We start from the raw sequence: 12,500 nt of genomic DNA, 5'->3' as shown, positions 1-12,500 counted from the left end.
TCCCTCTCTCCTCCCTCTCCCTCCCTCCCTCCCTCTCTCACTCCTCCTCCTCTCTCCCTCCCTCTCTCTCCTCCCTCCCATCCCTCCCCTCTCACTCCCTCTGTCACTCCTCCCCTCCCTCACCTCTCACTTCCCTCCCATCCCTCCCCTCCGTCCCTCCTCTCACTCCCCCTCCTTCTCTCAGTCCCTCACTCCCTCTCTCTCTCCCTCCTCCCTCTCCTCCCTCTCCCCCTCTCCCTCCTCTCCCTCCCTCTCCCTCCCTCTCCCCCTCCCCCTCTCTCTCCTCCCTCCCTCTCCTCCCTCTCCACCTCCTCTCCTCCCTCTCCCCCTCCCTCTCCACCCTCTCTCATTCCTCCCTCCTCATTCCTCCCTCCCTCCCTCCTCTCATTCCTCCCCTCTCTCACTCCTCCTCCTCCCTCCCTCCTCCCTCCCTCCTCCCTCCCTGGCTCTTCAGGCTGTGGTGCAGCTTCGATCACAAGTATCCTGTTAACATGTAGTTTCACCAAGACACCCAGAGAACTCCAGTTATTGGCTTATCTCAACTTTCTGACCTTTCCACTATGCTGATATGGAGGGCATTCTGTGGCTGTGGAGAGGTACTTGAGGGACAGATGCTGAAAATAACAATCTCAGGCTAAAGTGTTTTCCACTCACCTCCCTCCCATCCCTCCCTCCATTCCTACCTCACTCCCTCCCCTCCCGCACCTCACTCACCTCTCACTCACTCACTCACTCCCTCCCTCCCATCCCTCCCTCCATTCCTACCTCACTCCCTCCCTCCACCTCACCTCACCTCTCACTCTACTCACTCACTCACTTCCATCCCTCCCTCCATCCCTCCCTCACTCCCTCCTCTCCATCCCTCCTCACTCCCTCCCTCTCAGTCCTCCTCTTCTCCCTCCCTCTCTCCCTCCCTCCCTCCCCTCTCTCACTCCCTCCTCCTCTCTCCCTCCTCTCTCACTCCCTCCCATCCTCTCCTCTCACTCCTCTGTCACTCCTCCCCTCCCTCACTCTCACTCCCTCCCATCCCTCCCTCCGTCCTCTCTCACTCCCCTCCTTCTCTCAGTCCCTCACTCCCTCCCTCTCTCTCTCTCCCTCCCACTCCCCTCTCCTCCCTCCCTCTCCCTCCCTCTCCTCTCCCCTCTCCCTCCCTCCTCCCCCTCCCTCTCCCTCCCTCTCCTCTCCCTCTCCTCCCTTCCCTCCCTCTCCTCCTCTCTCCTCTCTCACCTCTCTCATTCCCTCCCTCCCTCATTCCTCCCTCCTCCTCCTCCCTCTCTCATTTCCCTCCCTCTCTCCTCCCTCCCTCCCTCCCTCCCCTCCCTCCTCCCTCTCTCCCTCTCTCCCTCCCCCACTCTCTCACTTCCTCTGTCACTCCTCTCCCTCCCTCACTCTCTCCCTACCTCCCATCCTCTCTCACTCTCCCTCCTCCCTTCCTCCCTCTCTCCCCTCTCCCTCCCTCTCCCTCTCCTCCCTCCCTCTCTCCTCCCTCCCCACCCTTCTCCCTCCCTCCTCCTCCAGTCTCCGGCCTCCCAGAGTTTTGCTGCTGTAAAGCTCTTTGTCCCTGATAGCAGACCCGTGAGCTGAGCTAGCCACTATACTCTTCAATACCCACTGAGACGGGCTAGCTGGATACCCTTCAATACCCACTGAAACGGGCTAGCTAGATACCCTTCAATACCCACTGAAACGGGCTAGCTGGATACCCTTCAATACCCACTGAAACGGGCTAGCTAGATACCCTTCAATACCCACTGAAACGGGCTAGCTAGATTCCCATTCAATACCCACTGAAACGGGCTAGCTGGATACCCTTCAATACCCACTGAAACGGGCTAGCTGGATACCCTTCAATACCCACTGAAACGGGCTAGCTAGATACCCTTCAATACCCACTGAAACGGGCTAGCTAGATACCCTTCAATACCCACTGAAACGGGCTAGCTGGATATCCTTCAATACCCACTGAAACGGGCTAGCTAGATACCCTTCAATACCCACCGAGACGGACTGCTGGATACTCTTCAATACCCACCGAGATGGGCTAACTAGATCCCCTTCAATACCTACTGAAACGGGCTAGCTAGATACCCTTCAATACCCACTGAGACGGGCTAGCTGGATACCCTTCAATACCCACTGAAACGGGCTAGCTGGATACCCTTCAATACCCACTGAAACGGGCTAGCTGGATACCCTTCAATACCCACTGAGACGGGCTAGCTGGATACCCTTCAATACCCACTGAAACGGGCTAGCTGGATACCCTTCAATACCCACTGAAACGGGCTAGCTAGATACCCTTCAATACCCACTGAGACGGGCTAGCTGGATACCCTTCAATACCCACTGAAACGGGCTAGCTAGATACCCTTCAATACCCACTGAAACGGGCTAGCTAGATACCCTTCAATACCCACTGAAATGGGCTAGCTAGATACCCTTCAATACCCACTGAAACGGGCTAGCTGGATATCCTTCAATACCCACTGAAACGGGCTAGGAAGATACCCTTCAATACCCACTGAGACGGACTGCTGGATACTCTTCAATACCCACCGAGATGGGCTAACTAGATCCACTTCAATACCCACTGAGACGGGATAACTAGATACTTCCATACCCACTGAGACAGGCTGCTAGATACCCTTCAATGCCCACTGAGACGGGCTGCTAGATACCCTTCAATACCCACTGAGACGGGCTGCTAGATACCCTTCAATACCCACTGAGACGGGCTAGCTAGATACCCTTCAATACCCACTGAGAAGGGCTAGGAAGATACCCTTCAATACCCACTGAGACCGGTTGCTAGATCCCCTTCAATACCCACTGAGACAGGCTAGCTAGATACTTCCATAACCTCTGACACACTAGCTAGATACCCTTCAATACCCACTGAGACTGGCTAGCTAGATACTTCCATAACCTCTGACACACTAGCTAGATACCCTTCAATACCCACTGAGACGGGCTAGCTAGATACTTCCATAACCTCTGACACACTAGCTAGATACCCTTCAATACCCACTGAGACCGGTTGTTAGATCCCTTTCATTTCCCACTGAGACAGGCTAGCTAGATACCCTTCAATACCCACTGAGACGGGCTAGCTAGATACCCTTCAATACCCGGAGACGGGCCTAGATATTCATACCCAACTGAGATGGGCTAGCTAGATACCCTTCAATACCCACTGACACGGGCTAACTACATACTTCCATACCCACTGAGATGGGCTAGCTAGATACCCTTCAATACCCACTGAGACGGGCTAGCTAGATACCCTTCAATACCCACTGAGACGGGCTAGGAAGATACCCTTCAATACCCACTGAGACTGGCTAGCTAGATACTTCCATAACCTCTGACGCACTAACTAGATACCCTTCAATACCCACTGAGACCGGTTGCTAGATCCCTTTCATTTCCCACTGAGACAGGCTATTTAGATACTTCCATACCCACTGAGATGGGCTGCTAGATACCCTTCAATACCCACTGAGACGGGCTAGCTGGGTACCCTTCAATACCCACTGAGACGGGCTAGCTAGATACCCTTCAATACCCACTGAGACGGGCTAGCTGGATACCCTTCAATACCCACAGAGACTGGCTAGCTGGACACACTTGAATACCACTGAGACAGGCTAGCTAGATATCCTTCAATACCCACTGAGACGGGCTAGGAAGATACCCTTCAATACCCACTGAGACGGGCTAGCTAGATACCCTTCAATACCCACTGAGACGGGCTAGGAAGATACCCTTCAATACCCACTGAGACTGGCAAGCTAGATACTTCCATAACCTCTGGACTAACTAGATACCCTTCAATACCCACTCGAGACCGGTTGCTAGATCCTTTCATTTCCACTGAGACAGGCTAGCTAGATACCTTCAATACCCACTGAGACGGACTAGGAAGATACCCTTCAATACCACTGAGACCGGTTGCTAGATCCCTTTTTTCTCACTGAGAACAGGCTATTTAGATACTTCCATAACCATTGAGATGCGCTAGCTAGATACCCTTCAATACCCACTGAGACGGGCTAGTAAGATCCCCTTCAATACCCACTGAGAAGGGCTAGCTAGATACCCTTCAATACCACGAGAAGGGCTAGTAAGATCCCTTCAATACGCACTGATACAGTATAGCTAGATACCCTATTACCCACTGATACAGTATAGCAAGATCCCCTTCATTACCCACTGATACAGTATAGCTAGATACCCCTTCAATACCCACTGATACAGTATAGCAAGATACCCTTCAATACCCACTGATACAGTAAGCAAGATACCCCTTAAATACCCACTGATACAGTATAGCAAGATACCTTCAATACCCACTGAGACAGGCTAGCTAGATACCCTTCATTACCCACTGAGATGGGCTGGAAGATACCCTTCAATACCTACTGAGACCGGTTGCTAAGATCCTCATTTCCCACTGAGACAGGCTAGCTGGATACCTTAAATACTTTAGTGAGACGGTTGCTAGAGCCCCTCAATACCCACTGAGACTGGCTAGCTAGATACTTCCATAACCACTGAGATGCGCTAGCTAGATACCTTCAATACCCACTGAGACTGAAAGTATAGATACCTTCAATACCCACTGAGACCGGTTGCTAGATCCCCTTCAATACCACTGAGACGGGCTAGGAAGATACCCTTCAATACCACTGAGACTGGCTAGCTAGATACTTCCATAACCTCCCGAACACTAGCTAGATACCCTTCAAACCCACTGGAGACTGTTGTTGATCCTTTCATTTCCACTGAGACGGGCTAGCTAGATACCTTCAATACCCACTGAGACGGGCTAGAGATACCCTTCAATACCCGATTGAGACGGCTGCTAGATACCCTCAATACCCACCGAGACGGACTGCTGGATACCTTTCAATACTACTGAGACAGGCAGCTAGATACCCTTCAATACCCATTGAGACGGCTAGCTAGATACCTCTACTGAGATGGGCTAGCTAGATACCTTCAATACCCACTGACACGGGCTAACTAGATACCCATACCCACTGAGACGGCTAGCTAGATACCTTCAATACCCACTGAGACGGGCTGGGTACCTTCAATACCCACTGAGACAGGCTATTTGGACACACTTGAATACCCACTGAGACGGGTTAGCTAGATACCTTCAATACCCACTGAGACGGGCTAGCAAGATACCCTTAAATACCCACTGAGACTGGCTAGCTGGACACACTTGAATACTCACTGAGACAGGCTAGCTAGATCCTTCAATACCCACTGAGACCGGTTGCTAGATCCCTTCAATACCCACTGAGACGGGCTAGGAAGATACCTTCAATACCACTGAGACTGGCAAGCTAGATACTTCCACAACCTCTGACGCACTAACTAGATACCCTTCAATACCCACTGAGACCGTTGCTAGATCCCTTTTCATTTCCACTGAGACAGGCTAGCTAGATACCCTTCATACCCACTGAGACGGGCTAGGAAGATACCCTTCAATACCCACTGAGACTGGCTAGCTAGATACTTCCATAACCTCTGACGCTTCTAACTAGATACCTTCAATACCCACTGAGACCGGTTGCTAGATCCCTTTCATTTCCCACTGAGACAGGCTAACTAGATACCCTTCAATACCCACTGAGACCGGTTGCTAGATCCCTTTCATTTCCCACTGAGACAGGCTATTTAGATACTTCCATAACCATTGAGATGCGCTAGCTAGATACCCTTCAATACCCACTGAGACCGGGCTAGCAAGATCCCCTTCAATACCCACTGAGAAGGGCTAGCTAGATCCTTCAATACCGACTGAGACGGAAAGCTAGATACCCTTCAATACCCACTGAGACCGTTGCTGATCCCCTTCAATACCCACTGAGACGGGCTAGGAAGATACCCTTCAATACCCACTGAGACTGGCTAGCTAGATACTTCCATAACCTCTGACACACTAGCTAGATACCTTCAATACCCCACTGAGACCGTTGTTAGATCCCTTTTATTTCCCACTGAGACGGGCTAGCTAGATACCCTTCAATACCCACTGAGACGGGCTAGCTAGATACCCTTCAATACCATTGAGACGGGCTGCTAGATACCCTTCAATACCCACCGAGACGGACTGCTGGATACCTTCAATACCCACTGAGACAGGCTAGCTAGATACCCTTCAATACCCATTGAGACGGGCTAGCTAGATACTTCCATACCCACTGAGATGGGCTAGCTAGATACCCTTCAATACCCACTGACACGGGCTAACTAGATACTTCCATACCCACTGAGACGGGCTAGCTAGATACCCTTCAATACCCACTGAGACGGGCTAGCTGGGTACCCTTCAATACCCACTGAGACAGGCTAGCTGGACACACTTGAATACCCACTGAGACGGGCTAGCTAGATACCCTTCAATACCCACTGAGACGGGCTAGCAAGATACCCTTAAATACCCACTGAGACTGGCTAGCTGGACACACTTGAATACCACTGAGACAGGCTAGCTAGATACCCTTCAATACCCACTGAGACCGGTTGCTAGATCCCTTCAATACCCACTGAGACGGGCTAGGAAGATACCCCTTCAATACCCACTGAGACTGGCAAGCTAGATACTTCATAACCTCTGACGCACTAACTAGATACCCTTCAATACCCACTGAGACCGGTTGCTAGATCCCTTTCATTTCCCACTGAGACAGGCTAGCTAGATACCCTTCAATACCCACTGAGACGGGCTAGGAAGATACCCTTCAATACCCACTGAGACTGGCTAGCTAGATACTTCCATAACCTCTGACGCACTAACTAGATACCCTTCAATACCCACTGAGACCGGTTGCTAGATCCCTTTCATTTCCCACTGAGACAGGCTAACTAGATACCCTTCAATACCCACTGAGACCGGTTGCTAGATCCCTTTCATTTCCCACTGAGACAGGCTATTTAGATACTTCCATAACCATTGAGATGCGCTAGCTAGATACCCTTCAATACCCACTGAGACGGGCTAGCAAGATCCCCTTCAATACCCACTGAGAAGGGCTAGCTAGATCCCCTTCAATACCCACTGAAACGGGCTAGCTAGATACCCTTCAATACCCACTGAGACGGGCTAGGAAGATACCCTTCAATACCCACTGAGACCGGTTGCTAGATCCCTTTTATTTCCCACTGAGACAGGCTATTTAGATACTTCCATAACCATTGAGATGCGCTAGCTAGATACCCTTCAATACCCACTGAGACGGGCTAGCAAGATCCCCTTCAATACCCACTGAGAAGGGCTAGCTAGATACCCTTCAATACCCACTGAGAAGGGCTAGCAAGATCCCCTTCAATACGCACTGATACAGTATAGCTAGATACCCTTCAATACCCACTGATACAGTATAGCAAGATCCCCTTCAATACCCACTGATACAGTATAGCTAGATACCCTTCAATACCCACTGATACAGTATAGCAAGATACCCTTCAATACCCACTGATACAGTATAGCAAGATACCCTTAAATACCCACTGATACAGTATAGCAAGATACCCTTCAATACCCACTGAGACAGGCTAGCTAGATACCCTTCAATACCCACTGAGATGGGCTAGGAAGATACCCTTCAATACCCACTGAGACCGGTTGCTAGATCCCTTTCATTTCCCACTGAGACAGGCTAGCTGGATACCCTTCAATACTCATTGAGACCGGTTGCTAGAGCCCCCTCAATACCCACTGAGACTGGCTAGCTAGATACTTCCATAACCACTGAGATGCGCTAGCTAGATACCCTTCAATACCCACTGAGACGGTAAAGCTAGATACCCTTCAATACCCACTGAGACCGGTTGCTAGATCCCCTTCAATACCCACTGAGACGGGCTAGGAAGATACCCTTCAATACCCACTGAGACTGGCTAGCTAGATACTTCCATAACCTCTGACACACTAGCTAGATACCCTTCAATACCCACTGAGACCGGTTGTTAGATCCCTTTCATTTCCCACTGAGACGGGCTAGCTAGATACCCTTCAATACCCACTGAGACGGGCTAGCTAGATACCCTTCAATACCCATTGAGACGGGCTGCTAGATACCCTTCAATACCCACCGAGACGGACTGCTGGATACCCTTCAATACCCACTGAGACAGGCTAGCTAGATACCCTTCAATACCCATTGAGACGGGCTAGCTAGATACTTCCATACCCACTGAGATGGGCTAGCTAGATACCCTTCAATACCCACTGACACGGGCTAACTAGATACTTCCATACCCACTGAGACGGGCTAGCTAGATACCCTTCAATACCCACTGAGACGGGCTAGCTGGGTACCCTTCAATACCCACTGAGACAGGCTAGCTGGACACACTTGAATACCCACTGAGACGGGCTAGCTAGATACCCTTCAATACCCACTGAGACGGGCTAGCAAGATACCCTTAAATACCCACTGAGACTGGCTAGCTGGACACACTTGAATACCACTGAGACAGGCTAGCTAGATACCCTTCAATACCCACTGAGACCGGTTGCTAGATCCCCTTCAATACCCACTGAGACGGGCTAGGAAGATACCCTTCAATACCCACTGAGACTGGCAAGCTAGATACTTCCATAACCTCTGACGCACTAACTAGATACCCTTCAATACCCACTGAGACCGGTTGCTAGATCCCTTTCATTTCCCACTGAGACAGGCTAGCTAGATACCCTTCAATACCCACTGAGACGGGCTAGGAAGATACCCTTCAATACCCACTGAGACTGGCTAGCTAGATACTTCCATAACCTCTGACGCACTAACTAGATACCCTTCAATACCCACTGAGACCGGTTGCTAGATCCCTTTCATTTCCCACTGAGACAGGCTAACTAGATACCCTTCAATACCCACTGAGACCGGTTGCTAGATCCCTTTCATTTCCCACTGAGACAGGCTATTTAGATACTTCCATAACCATTGAGATGCGCTAGCTAGATACCCTTCAATACCCACTGAGAAGGGCTAGCTAGATCCCCTTCAATACCCACTGAAACGGGCTAGCAAGATCCCCTTCAATACCCACTGAGAAGGGCTAGCTGGATACCCTTCAATACCCACTGATACAGTATAGCAAGATACCCTTCAATACCCACTGATACAGTATAGCAAGATACCCTTCAATACCCACTGATACAGTATAGCAAGATACCCTTCAATACCCACTGATACAGTATAGCAAGATACCCTTCAATACCCACTGATACAGTATAGCAAGATACCCTTAAATACCCACTGATACAGTATAGCAAGATACCCTTCAATACCCACTGATACAGTATAGCAAGATACCCTTAAATACCCACTGATACAGTATAGCAAGATACCCTTCAATACCCACTGAGAAGGGCTAGCTAGATACCCTTCAATACCCACTGAGACGGGCTAGCTAGATACCCTTCAATACCCACTGAGACGGGCTAGCTAGATACCCTTCAATACCCACTGAGACTGGCTAGCTAGATACTTCCATAACCTCTGACACACTAGCTAGATACCCTTCAATACCCACTGAGACCGGTTGCTAGATCCCTTTCATTTCCCACTGAGACAGGCTAGCTAGATGCCCTTCAATACCCACTGAGATCGGTTGTTAGATCCCTTTCATTTCCCACTGAGACGGACTAGCTGGATACCCTTCAATACCCACTGAGACGGGCTAGCTAGATACCCTTCAATACCCATTGAGACGGGCTGCTAGATACCCTTCAATACCCATTGAGACGGGCTAGCTAGATACCCTTCAATACCCACTGAGACCGGTTGCTAGATCCCCTTCAATACCCACTGAGACGGTAAAGCTAGATACCCTTCAATACCCACTGAGACGGTAAAGCTAGATACCCTTCAATACCCACTGAGACCGGTTGCTAGATCCCCTTCAATACCCACTGAGACCGGTTGCTAGATACCCTTCAATACCCACTGAGACGGTAAAGCTAGATACCCTTCAATACCCACTGAGACCGGTTGCTAGATCCCCTTCAATACCCACTGAGACCGGTTGCTAGATACCCTTCAATACCCACTGAGACGGGCTAGCTAGATACCCTTCAATACCCACTGAGACGGGCTAGCTAGATACCCTTCAATACCCACTGAGAAGGGCTAGGAAGATACCCTTCAATACCCACTGAGAAGGGCTAGCTAGATACCCTTCAATACCCACTGAGACTGGCTAGCTGGATACCCTTCAATACCCACTGATACAGTATAGCAAGATACCCTTCAATACCCACTGAGACGGGCTAGCTAGATACCCTTCAATACCCACTGAGACGGGCTAGCTGGATACCCTTCAATACCCACTGAGACGGGCTAGCTAGATACCCTTCAATACCCACTGAGATGGGCTAGCTAGATACCCTTCAATACCCACTGACCCTCCTACTTCCTCTTCCCTCCTCTCCTGCTCTCTCCTCCTCCCTCCTCCCTCCTCCCTCCTGCTCCCTCCTCTTCTCCTCCTCCTCCTCCTCCCTCCTGCTCCATCCTCTCCTGCTCTCTCCTCCTCCCTCCTCCTCCTTCCTGCTCCCTCCTCTCCTCCTCCTCCCTCCTGCTCCCTCCTCTCCTGCTCTCTCTTCCTCCCTCCTGCTCCCTCCTCTCCTGCTCTCTCTTCCTCCCTCCTCTCCTGCTCCCTCCTCTCTCCTCCTCCTCCTCCTCTCCTGCTCTCTCTTCCTCCCTCCTCCTTCCCTTCTGCTCCCTCCTCCCTCCTCTCCTCCTGTTCCTCCTCCTCCCTCCTGCTCCCTCCTCTCCTCCTCACCTGCTCCCTCCTCCTCCCTCCTCTCCTCCTCTCCTGCTCCCTCCTCCTCCCTCCTCCCTCCTCTCCTCCTCTCCTGCTCTCTCCTCCTCCTCCCTCTCTCCTCCTCCCGCCTCCTCCTCCTCTCCTCCTCCCGCCTCCTCCTCCTCTCCTCCTCCCTCCTCTCCTCCTCCCGCCTGCTCCTTCCCCTCCTCCTCCTCCCGCCTGCTCCCTCCTCTCCTCCTCCCTCCTCTCCTGCTCCTCCTCTCCTCAATCAATCAATCAATCAATTTTATTTTATAAGCCCTTCTTACATCAGCTAATATCTCGAAGTGCTGTGCAGAAACCCAGCCTAAAACCCCAAACAGCTAGTAATGCAGGTGTAGAAACACGGTGGCTAGGAAAAACTCCCTAGAAAGGCAAAACCTAGGAAGAAACCTGAGAGGAACCAGGCTATGAGGGGTGGCCAGTCCTCTTCTGGCTGTGCCGGTGGAGATTATAACAGAACCATGCCAAGATGTTCAAAAATGTTCATAAGTGACAAGCATGGTCAAATAATAATCAGGAATAAATCTCAGTTGGCTTTTCATAGCCGATCATTAGAGTTTAAAACAGCAGGTCTGGGACAGGTAGGGGTTCCACCAACCGCAGGCAGAACAGTTTAAACTGGAATAGCAGCAAGGCCAGGCGGACTGGGGACAGCAAGGAGTCACCACGGCCGTAGTCCGACGTATGGTCCTAGGGGCTCAGGTCTCTCAGTTGGCTTTTCATAGCCGATCATTTAGAGTTGAAAACAGCAGGTCTGGGACAGGTAGGGGTTTCGTAGCCGCAGGCAGAACAGTTGAAACTGGAATAGCAGCAAGGCCAGGCGGACTGGGGACAGCAAGGTGTCATCATGCCCGTAGTCCTGACGTATGGTCCTAGGGCTCAGGTTCTCAGAGAGAAAGAGAACGAGAGAATTAGAGAGAGCATACTTAAATTCACACAGGACACTGGATAAGACAGGAGAAGTACTCCAGGTATAACCAACTAACCCCAGCCCCCGACACATAAACTACTGCAGCATAAATACTGGAGGCTGAGACAGGAGCGGTCCGGAGACACTGTGGCCCCATCCGAAGAAACCCCGGACAGGGCCAAACAGGGAAGGATATAATCCCACCCACTCCGCCAAAGCACAGCCCCGCACCACTAGAGGGATATCCCCAACCACCAACTACAATCCTGAGACAAGGCTGAGTATAGCCCACAGAGGTCTCCACCACAGCACAAACCAAGGGGGGCGCCAACCAGACAGGAAGATCACGTCAGTAACTCAACCCACTCAAGTGACGCACCCCTCCCAGGGACGGCATGAAAGAGCACCAGCAAGCCAGTGACTCAGCCCCTGCAACAGGGTTAGAGGCAGAGAACCCCCAGTGGAGAGGGGAACCGGCCTGGCAGAGACAGCAAGGGCTGTTCGTTGCTCCAGCCTTTCCGTTCACCTTCACCTCCTGGGCCAGACTACACTCAATCATATGACCTACTGAAGAGATAAGTCTTCAGTAAAGACTTAAAGGTCCTCCTCCTCCTCCTCCCTCCTGCTCCCTCCTCTCCTGCTCTCTCTTCCTCCCTCCTCCTTCCCTTCTGCTCCCTCCTCCCTCCTCTCCTCCTCTCCTGTTCCTCCTCCTCCCTCCTGCTCCCTCCTCTCATCCTCTCCTGCTCCCTCCTCCTCC

At 51.2% G+C, this 12,500-nt stretch overlaps 1 protein-coding gene across 2 annotated transcripts in view; it reads left to right on the top strand.

Moving 5' to 3' along the window:
* The window catches only part of slc9a7 (solute carrier family 9 member 7), a 180,493-nt gene that overhangs the window by 144,776 nt on the left and 23,217 nt on the right, over positions 1–12,500 (top strand). The window lies entirely within an intron of this gene.

Source organism: Coregonus clupeaformis, unplaced genomic scaffold (genome assembly GCF_020615455.1).
Source record: "Coregonus clupeaformis isolate EN_2021a unplaced genomic scaffold, ASM2061545v1 scaf0028, whole genome shotgun sequence".
Lineage (NCBI taxonomy): Eukaryota > Metazoa > Chordata > Actinopteri > Salmoniformes > Salmonidae > Coregonus > Coregonus clupeaformis.
The sequence above is the reverse complement of the archived record's forward strand: the minus strand, read 5'-3'. Positions and strand labels throughout refer to the sequence as shown.